Source organism: Lissotriton vulgaris, chromosome 10 (genome assembly GCF_964263255.1).
Source record: "Lissotriton vulgaris chromosome 10, aLisVul1.2, whole genome shotgun sequence".
NCBI lineage: Eukaryota > Metazoa > Chordata > Amphibia > Caudata > Salamandridae > Lissotriton > Lissotriton vulgaris.
This window is the reverse complement of record NC_141698.1, coordinates 1081320389-1081330124: the sequence shown is the minus strand read 5'-3', so window position 1 is coordinate 1081330124 and position 9736 is coordinate 1081320389. Positions and strand designations below refer to the sequence as shown.

The 9736-nt window shown below is 48.2% G+C and overlaps 1 pseudogene; it reads right to left on the bottom strand.

Moving 5' to 3' along the window:
• Positions 1–200: 200 nt before the first annotated feature.
• Positions 201–9736, bottom strand: part of LOC147689353 (uncharacterized) — a 53428-nt pseudogene continuing 43892 nt past the window's right edge.

Here is a 9736-nt window from a genome sequence, read left to right as displayed (position 1 = left end):
TTTTTTCCAAATGTTTACCGAAATTTCAAACACTGTTGCCCCAAGTCACGCAGGTACGGGAAATCCTTTTCCATGAGGCCGTATTATATGGAGACATATATTCCTTTAAATGACAGTCAGTCAATAATGTTCTCATATGACTATTTCAAAAATGTAAAATGACATTGGCTTAGGTTGAGAGCTGATTCTGCTGGTGTGCTTATCTGGAAACAACTGGCTTATCGATGTTCAATGGTTGTCCACTCATCCTCATGCCAGTGCATTCTTCACCCGCTCAAATGTCTGCATGACACTGGCAGTGGGCACGCAGCCCTCCCTAACGATGGTCAGGATGCCTGTGAAGAAAGAAGTACAGTGTCAGCAGATAAAGACCACTGAGCATCGACCAATGGAGACAAGTGAGCTGGTTGGGAAAGGATGGGTATCACCCTCCTCGGATATGAAAGGGCTCTCAATCAACAGCCCTGTCTTCTTCCATCTTCCAGAGAAGAGAAGAAAAGAGCCTTGTTTGGAAAGAGCTGGAATCATGACTAGATCTGTGCAAAACTGAAATTGCACATGGAAAATTTATGACATTTTGCACAAATAGAGAGACGACGGTTCATGAACAAAATATCTTGTCAAGAGGCATTGTCTGTGGAACCAGTCTCCTGCCAATACCTCAGATTCATTTTATATGAGGCACACCTCACAAATACTTTTCACGTGATACTGGCAAACCCCATTTCACAAAATTCACATAATTTTGCATAATTTTCATGACGTTTTGCAAACCAAATTACATTGTTGAAGGCGCCTATTCACAGGAGGGATGTGGTAAATTCTCATGCTGCATGCATTCTCCAAGAATGCTGTGAAGCTCCATCTGGAGCTAAAAACTACACATTTCAATAACCCATTCCTGATGAAAACCTTGAATCTTATAGCTGTAGATAACATATCTCCCTTGAGTCCCTCATTCTTTCATTCTTGTGTTTGTTTAAAACTCTCTTTGCAGAGGGACAGAGGCATGTCACCAGCTTAGAAATCCCAGCCTGGTGACTGGGTATCCTGAGCCAAATTAGAGTCTGGGGGAACAGTATTGGGATAGAATTAAGCACCAGCACTAGACTCACCTTCGTCTATCTTCAGGCAGTTCACCACGGTGGAGCCTACCAACTCGTTGGAGTCCCCATCGCACAGCACTCCCTCCAACTTGTGACTCAAACGCCTGTCGCAAAGATGGAGAGAAACACAGACCTCTGTATGAGCTCTTGTAATAGGAATTGACAAAGAACATCTACCAGCTCTGATCATCAACATGAGGAGAGTCTACCATGAGCCCAGCAAATGTAACTACCCCCAAACACATTAAAAGTGGATGACAAATAGGGTAATTTAGAGAATGAAAGTGATGTGTGAGTAAACATTAGCTGCACACACTCCAATCCACCAGGTTGGACTGGTCTGTTCATGGAACAGAGAAATAGAATAAATATCCAGAGGATGCCCATCATTAGGTGGGGAGTATTAAAGAACTTTTTACGATTTCATTTTCCATTTAGCTAGGAATTTATGCATTTTACAATACAGATGTGGTTCAATACTGTAGTATTATCACAAAATAGGTTACAAATCGGGTTATATCAGTTGACGTTTACACTCTGCTCTACTATTCACATGTCAGTCAGAAGACTAATCAATTCTCATGAGATCCATTCCCTTCCCAACGCCTCCATGGCTCTAACCTCATCTCCCAGCAAGCAACCAACCCACAGCCAATCCCACACTCTGCTTTCAGCAACTCTGTCTTGAACGGATACTTACGAGGTGACCATGTCATGGTGGGTGCTGTCACTCTCCCCGCTTGGGTTGGCTGAGGTGATAGCCAGGGGGCCGGTCATGTCCGTAAGGTGTGCACAGATACTATGGTCTGGCACTCGGATCATAATGGAGTCCTTGGTGCCCACAATGTCATATGCCAGTCCGACCCTTGGAAAGAGAGAAAACAAAGGCATCTTTTAGCAGCAGTTCAGACTCAAGTGAATGAGTGGTCATTGGTTGACTGACTATATTTATACAGAGCACTCCGTACAGAGCTTGCCTCTAGGCTCTGGTGAGAGCGGATCGTAGAGCTGAATTGGTCATGATCAAGACTTTCCTCGGCTGGCTGAGGTGCATCTGAGAAGCCATGTGGGTGTATGAGCCGTGGTCTACAGATCAGACTAGACAAGGGCCGGAGACACCAGGACCACTGATCTGGGAGTACAAGAGCAGGATGAGATGAGGGGCTGTGCGCTAGTCTTCATGGATACATTGGTCATGGTATGAGGAAGTAGGAGCCGGGGGAAATGAGGGTCTCCTGCCAAACACCAGGGGGTTTATGGGCTGTGGTTGAAGGATGCAGGAGTTCAGTGAGGCAAGGGTTTATCAATAACAAGAGCGTTTATGGACCATGACCTAGAAATGCAGGTGCCAGGTGAAAGGAAGTGCTGTGGAAACCTTGGGGGTGCACTAGAGTAGGGTACAGCAATGCATGATAATGGCCATGGGGCAGGGTGGATAGAACTGAGGTTAAGATCATATAGGAAGATGATATGAAAATGTCTCATTAGAGTGGGGTGCATCACCAATGAGATAGGGAGGCAGGAGCTGAGAGAGAAGCACTTCTGTGGACAATTTGAGGGTTTACAGAATGTGGACAAGTTTTTGGTATGCTAAGTGAGATGAGGGTCTGGAGAATCCACGTGATTGTATGCAACATATTCTATAAATTCAGGAGTCAGTTAAGATGAGGCTCTGTACACAAGAAGGGTGCATTGGACTACGGTGGAGTGAATCAGGTAGTGGGGGAAGAGCACATCAATGATGGATGGAATGCCTGTGAGGTAAGGAGTTCTTGAGAGCATTGTGCTCCAAGAAACTTGAGCTAGGTATGCTACAGTCATATCAGATGAGTCTTTATGTGGGAGGATGAATCATGGTTTGCAAACGGGGTTAAGTGAGAAGAGGGTCTATAGACACCATTATGGTGTATGACATTGGTGAGTGCATAAGTACATTAGACCAATAGTTGGGATAACAAAGCACTTTGTGTATGGAAGTGGAGCAGTAATTGCTTCTGAAATATGCCCCACCCAGTTCTATTTCACGACTCCACCCCTAAGCCGCAAGTCGCTAGAGTAGGAAATCCATACAGAGCTTCCTCTAGGAAAATGGCAGAGATGATACTCACCCAATCTCTTGAGCCACTCTCCTTTCTGAACGATGCAGCTGATGCCCCCGGGGTAGACATTCTCCATGAAGTCCCACAGGAGAGGGCTAAATGGGGGCTTCAGTCACGTTCCTCAGCTGGCCGAGGTGGGAGATGCAGATACAGATGGGCTTCTCCAAGGGTCGGTCCTAAAGCAGGCAGGAGAGAAGCAGAGGGGGTGTTTAGATGGATCAGCATGAGGAGAGGGAGCGCTCCGCTGCTGAAGCATCATAGCACAAGACCTGGGAAAGAATCATGGGGCAACTGTGACACTTGGTGAACAGTACAAACTTCTCCTAGAATGCTACAGTCCCCGGTCTGTAAATGAGACACAGAGTATTGTCTAGCCAAGCAATAGCTCATTTATACATGATAAGGAGTGGACTAAGCTCTAAAAAAGTCAAACATTAGAGTTAAAGTGCACTCACAGTACCCTTAGTTGAGTCACTGAGAATTAGTGTGTGCTTTGTATTGATCTAAGTGTCTCTAGATGCTGATGACCATAATAGATCACTGGAGTGGACATCATCCACAATATGATAAGGATCAGTGAAATGTTGAACCTTGTATGGAAAGGTAAAGGGCCTCTTTGTTGCTTGTGAATGTGAATCTTGGTTTTCACAATCATTGAAGAGGGTTGTTCTTTCCTGATCTTTGATTAGACACTTGTTTTCATTTTTCTGACAACATAACTGGGACAAGTCAAGTCATACTTTGCCCACTTTTCCACTGACAACCACAGGAGTGATTTTTGAATGGATAATTGAGGCTGGTTTTGAGACCTTAAATTAATAGTAGGGCCTTTGCAATCTGAGCTTTTTTGCAGAGACTTAAGATCCCTATTTAGCTGTTCTCAGCTATCATCTTAAAGTATCTGTAGAGCATATAACTACCAGACCAGCCCATCACTAAAGTCAACATTAAACCTGGGTGCTACTCCTCCCAGCTCCCTGGTCTTGGAAAGGATGATGTGCTCTTTAGTCATACAATTGTCTAGCGGCTGGGAGACGGTGCAGTCTTTTCAGGTTTGGAAGCACGATGGGCTTTTGATGAATGTGTGACTAAAGAGGATATTGTCCCCTTCCAGACTGAGGAGCTGGGATCCCCTAAACTAGGATGTAATGTGCTGTAGTATGCTGCTCAGCCTGGACGACTGTGTGTGAGAATGTTGGCGTGTGGAATCATGGAGTGCTTGAGTCATTTGGTGACGCCTGAGCAGCATAGAGGCTGCTCCTGGTGGGGCTCTTCCTTTCAACTAAAATAAACCTACATGAAAACCACTATGGCTGGACTATTTTTCATATTATTACATGTACCTATATTCAAGTAGGATTCACCTGGATTTTTGGTTTCACAAAGTTTTACATTTGGCATATAGGTCAGATCAATAGGGATCCATGGCCCTGAAGCATGCCCAAGACCTATATAGACTAACTATAGGGGCAGAAACATGTTGGCATAGGGAGATGATTTGAGCCATTTCTCTCACTTACCATCTCACTGATGTTTTTAAATATACCTGAGGTCCCCAATATTAAAGGTGATATACAGGGGTACTCCAATGAATTTTTTAATTATCTGGATCCCGACATCTGTCCACTAGATCTTTATCTACAAACTCCCTCTTTCCTTCAAGTCCACCAGGAGTTCCAGTCCGCCCTCGTGGCACTGCTCTACCAGGGTGGGGAGAGGTTGCGGATGGTGATGCATGACACAAACTGTGTGTGAGGCTTCACCAAACTCACACTGTGGATCACCCACAGCGCTGACGAATTAGCACCCTTGAAAAACCACCAGACCAAACAAGGTAACAAGAAGGCCCCCTGGTTCAACGATGACCTTAAGAAATCCAAGAAGCTATGTCGTACTTTCGAGAAAAAATGGAGAAAAAACCCAACCACTGACAACCTGTCCACCCTCAAGAACATCACCCGCAAACACCACCAACTGATCCGAGCCACCAAGAAATCGGCATTCAAGGATCGACTAGACAACAACTCCCACAACAGTAAGGAATTATTCAACATCGTCAAAGAATTTACCAACCCCACCGCCGGCACCAACGACATCACTCCCTCTCAAGTCCTCTGTGACTCTCTATCCTCCTTCTTCCACAACAAAATCGTCGACATACATAACAACTTTGAAAACCAATCCAAAGAACAGTCCACTCCACCCACCCCCGAACCAAATCGGCACTCTAATGAACTTGGCGCCTGGAACCCATTCACTACTGAAGACACCATCCGCCTGATGAACTCCATCCACTCTGGATCACCTACTGACCCATGTCCCCACCACATTTTCAACAAAGCAGACTCCATCATCGCACCCCATCTCCGCGATGTCATCAACTGCTCCTTCGATTCCGCCACCTTCCCGGAAAACTGGAAACATGCCGAACTCAGCGCACTTCTGAAGAAACCCACAGCAGACCCCTCAGAACTCAAGAACTATCGCCCCATCTCACTCCTCCCATTCCCTGCCAAAGTAATTGAGAAAGCCGTCAACAGTCAGCTCGCCGCCTTCCTTGAATCCAACAATTCCCTCGACTCCTCACAGTCCGTCTTCCGAGCCAAACACTGCACCGAAACCGCCCTCATCGCAGCTACAGACGACATCAGAACACTACTGGACAACGGAGAGACAGTCGCCCTCATCTTACTCGACCTCTCCGCCGCCTTTGACACAGTTTGTCAAAGCACCCTCATACAACGCCTCAACAACGTCGGAATACAAGGAAAAGCTCTAGATTGGATCATCTCGTTCCTCACCGGGAGAACCCAAAGAGTCCGCCTCCCCCCATTCAAATCAGAGGCCACCGAAGTCATCTGCGGCGTACAACAAGGATCATCACTCAGTCCCACCCTCTTCAACGTCTACATGAGTCCCCTCGCTTCCATCGCAAGACAACACATCCTCAACATCATTTCCTACGCAGATGACACCCAGCTGATCCTCTCCCTTACCAAAGACCCAAACACCGCCAAAACCAATCTTCACGAAGGAATGAAAGAAGTAGCCGAATGGATGAAGAACAGCCGCTTAAAACTGAATTCAGACAAAACGGAAGTTCTCATCCTAGGATCATCCCCCTCATCCTGGGAAGACTCATGGTGGCCACCGGCCCTAGGTACAGCACCCATACCTACAGATCACGCACGTAACCTGGGATTCATCCTAGACTCCTCATTCTCGATGGCCAGACAAGTCAATGCCATCTCATCTTCATGCTTCAACATCCTACGCATGCTCAAAAAAATCTTCCGTTGGATCCCCACCGAAACAAGAAAAACAGTCACCCACGCACTGGTCACTAGCCGACTGGACTACGGAAATACCCTTTACGCCGGAACCACTACCAAACTACAGAAAAAACTCCAATGCATCCAAAACGCCTCAGCCAGACTCATACTGGACATCCCCCGTCAAGCTCACATGTCCGGTCACCTGAAAGACCTTCATTGGCTCCCCATCAACAAGAGAATAACGTTCCGTCTCCTCACCCACGCACACAAGGCCCTCTACGACCTAGGACCCGAATGCCTCAACACAAGACTGTCCTTCTACACACCCACCCGCCAACTACGATCATCCAATCAGGCACTCGCCGCAATTCCGCGCATCCACAAATCCACCATGGGAGGAAGATCCTTCTCCTACTTAGCGGCCAAGACCTGGAACTCTCTCCCCACTCACCTCCGCCTTACACAGAACCACCTCTCCTTCAGAAAACAACTAAAAACCTGGCTTTTCGATAAATAATTCACCTCCCTCCTCAAGTGCCTTGAGACCCTCTGGGTGAGTAGCGCGCTATATAAATTCCTGAACTTGAACTTGAACTATCTCCCCTTCTCTATTTACATGTTAATAGTAATAAGAAGATTCTCTGGAAAGAATGAGGCTTGATAATACCCTGGCCATGCGTTCTCTTAGATGCAACAAAGGGTGAAACAAAACAAGGGCAACAAAGAGATCACCAAGCTAATCACTTGGTTTGACAAAAAGTGTCCATCAACATAGCAATGACAAAGTCAATAGGCTTCACATTTGTACAGTTTAAGGGATCCTAACACTTTGTGTGCTGTGGTGCATGCCTACCTTGATGGTGTAAATCTTCTGGATGGCCTGTGGGTGTTTGCAGGAGGCTGCCAGGGCATACACTGTGTCAGTGGGGACCCCACACACCCCACCATCATCCAGCAGGGCAGCGATGGCCCTGAGACTGCTGGTGCGGCGGGAATCAGGACACACGCAGAGCTGGACACTTCAACTCTCTCCTTGGGCTTCATTTCCTAAAAGGATGCAGAGACAGACTGAAGCAGCGTCTTCCACGGCTCCAATGCAAGATACACACACACCCCTGGAGTAACATCCCCCGGGTGGGCTCTGTCAGGTACAGTGGGGAGGGCACCATCCCTGGGTGGGCTCTGTCAGGTACAGACAGTGGGGCAGGGCACCGTCCCCGGGTGGGCTCTGTCAGGAACAGACAGTGGGGAGGGCACCGTCCCTCGGGTGTGCACTGTCAGGTACAGACAGTGGGGAGGGCACCGTCCCTGGGTGGGCTCTGTCAGGTACAGACAGTGGGGCAGGGCACCGTCCCCGGGTGGGCTCTGTCAGGAACAGACAGTGGGGAGGGCACCGTCCCTCGGGTGTGCTCTGTCAGGTACAGACAGTGGGGAGGGCACCGTCCCTTGGGTGTGCTCTGTCAGGTACAGACGGTGGGTGGGGAAGGCACCATCCACGGGTGGGCTCTGTCAGGTACAGACAGTGGGGAGGGCACCATCCCTGGGTGGGCTCTGTCAGGTACAGACAGTGGGGAGGGCACCGTCCCTGGGTGGGCTCTGTCAGAGGCACTGCCAGGGGAGCGGGCACCTCTGCTAAGAATGGAGAAAGTGTGAGTGTAGGCAGCTGCCTATGGGTGGATTCAGTCAGAGAGAGATGGGTAGTACGATCCCTCGGGTGAGCTCTGTTAGGTACAGACAGTGGAGTACGGCAGCATCCCTGGGTGGGCTCTGTCAGGTACAGACAGGGACGGAGGGTACCACCTCTGGGTGGGCTCTCTCAGGTTCAGACAGGGGAAGGGCACCATTCCTGGGTGAGCTCTGTCAAGTGTAGACACTGGAGTAGGGCACCATTTCTGGGTGAGCTCTGTCAAGTATAGACACTGGAGTAGGGCACCATTTCTGGGTGAGCTCTGTCAGGTAAAGACATTAAGGTGGAGCACCATACCTCAGACGGGCTATGTCAAGTAGAATATGGGGGCACACACTGTCCCTCAGGTGGCATCTATAAGGTATGGAGAGTAGAATGGGCCACTGCCCTTAAGGTGGACATTCCCAGTGATATAGATGTGGTACATCCTTGGGTCTACCATGGCACCTATTATTCTCATCCTCACTTTACCTTGACTAGAGGGGGTCCCATGGGAATAAGGTCCTTGTTGAAGAGGCAGTTTCCGAGAGATGCCGCTGCCCCGTAGACGCAGATGGAGCTGAAGACGGCCAACACTGCAACTGGAGGAACAAAGAGAGGCAACGTCATGCAAACTCAACCGAGACTCACATTTAGAACAAAGTCCAGAACCCAAACACATTTACCATGAGCACGTACATCACAGTGAGCCACAAGTACATCACTGTAAGCCACTAATGCTCAAGAGCATGAAGGCCTGAGTTGATACGCAGGCAATGCCTACTTTCAGCTGGTCATGTGATAAGACATTTAGAGTAGCAGCTTTGTCCTATATGGCCACATGGCCTCATCCTGATTCAATATTCATCGGCTAAACGCTGTAGTATTGAAGGAGCTTTTGCCACACCTGAGATGCTCCTGACACCGTGCATCACACAATGGGCATTTCAGAGGCAATCATCTCACAGTGAACCTCCTCGTTTTCCTTCAGTCCAGTTTACCTCTGGAGGAACCATTACTGATGCAAGAATGAAGGATATTCTAATGAAGTCGCTTGCTTTGTTTATAATAATGACTTTTCTATGTTTCCAGTTCTGCAGAAACACACAAGAGTCTTGATAATTGAAGTTGGCCTTGGTGATGGACTAGAGACTCAATTGAACCCCAGAGCTGCCTCTAACAATGGCCAACGAGAGCCACCCACAGCCCTGGGCATGTCCATTCCTTCGTTGACCACTTACTCTCGAGCAGCAGGGGCAGTCGTTCCAAGGTGAAGAGCAGGAAGCAGGTGATGGCGGCTTCCATCAGCAGGGCCAGCAGGAAGAAGACCACGTTGGCGTAGGCGACTGCGGAATAAGAAGAAGGAGAGGGCTTTAGGGACCAGAAGCAACAAACATCAGAGGCTGGCTGGTGCTGCAGTGACGTTCTTTCCTCATTAAAGGGGGGTCCACCACAAGTGGTGTGCATGGACCATAGAGGGTTATAGGTGGACAGCTGGAATATGGCCTGTACCATTGTATGGATTCATTCAATCGTACGGATCAATCCAAACTCACTAAGGTTGGACGACCATCCATCTCCTGAGGCCGC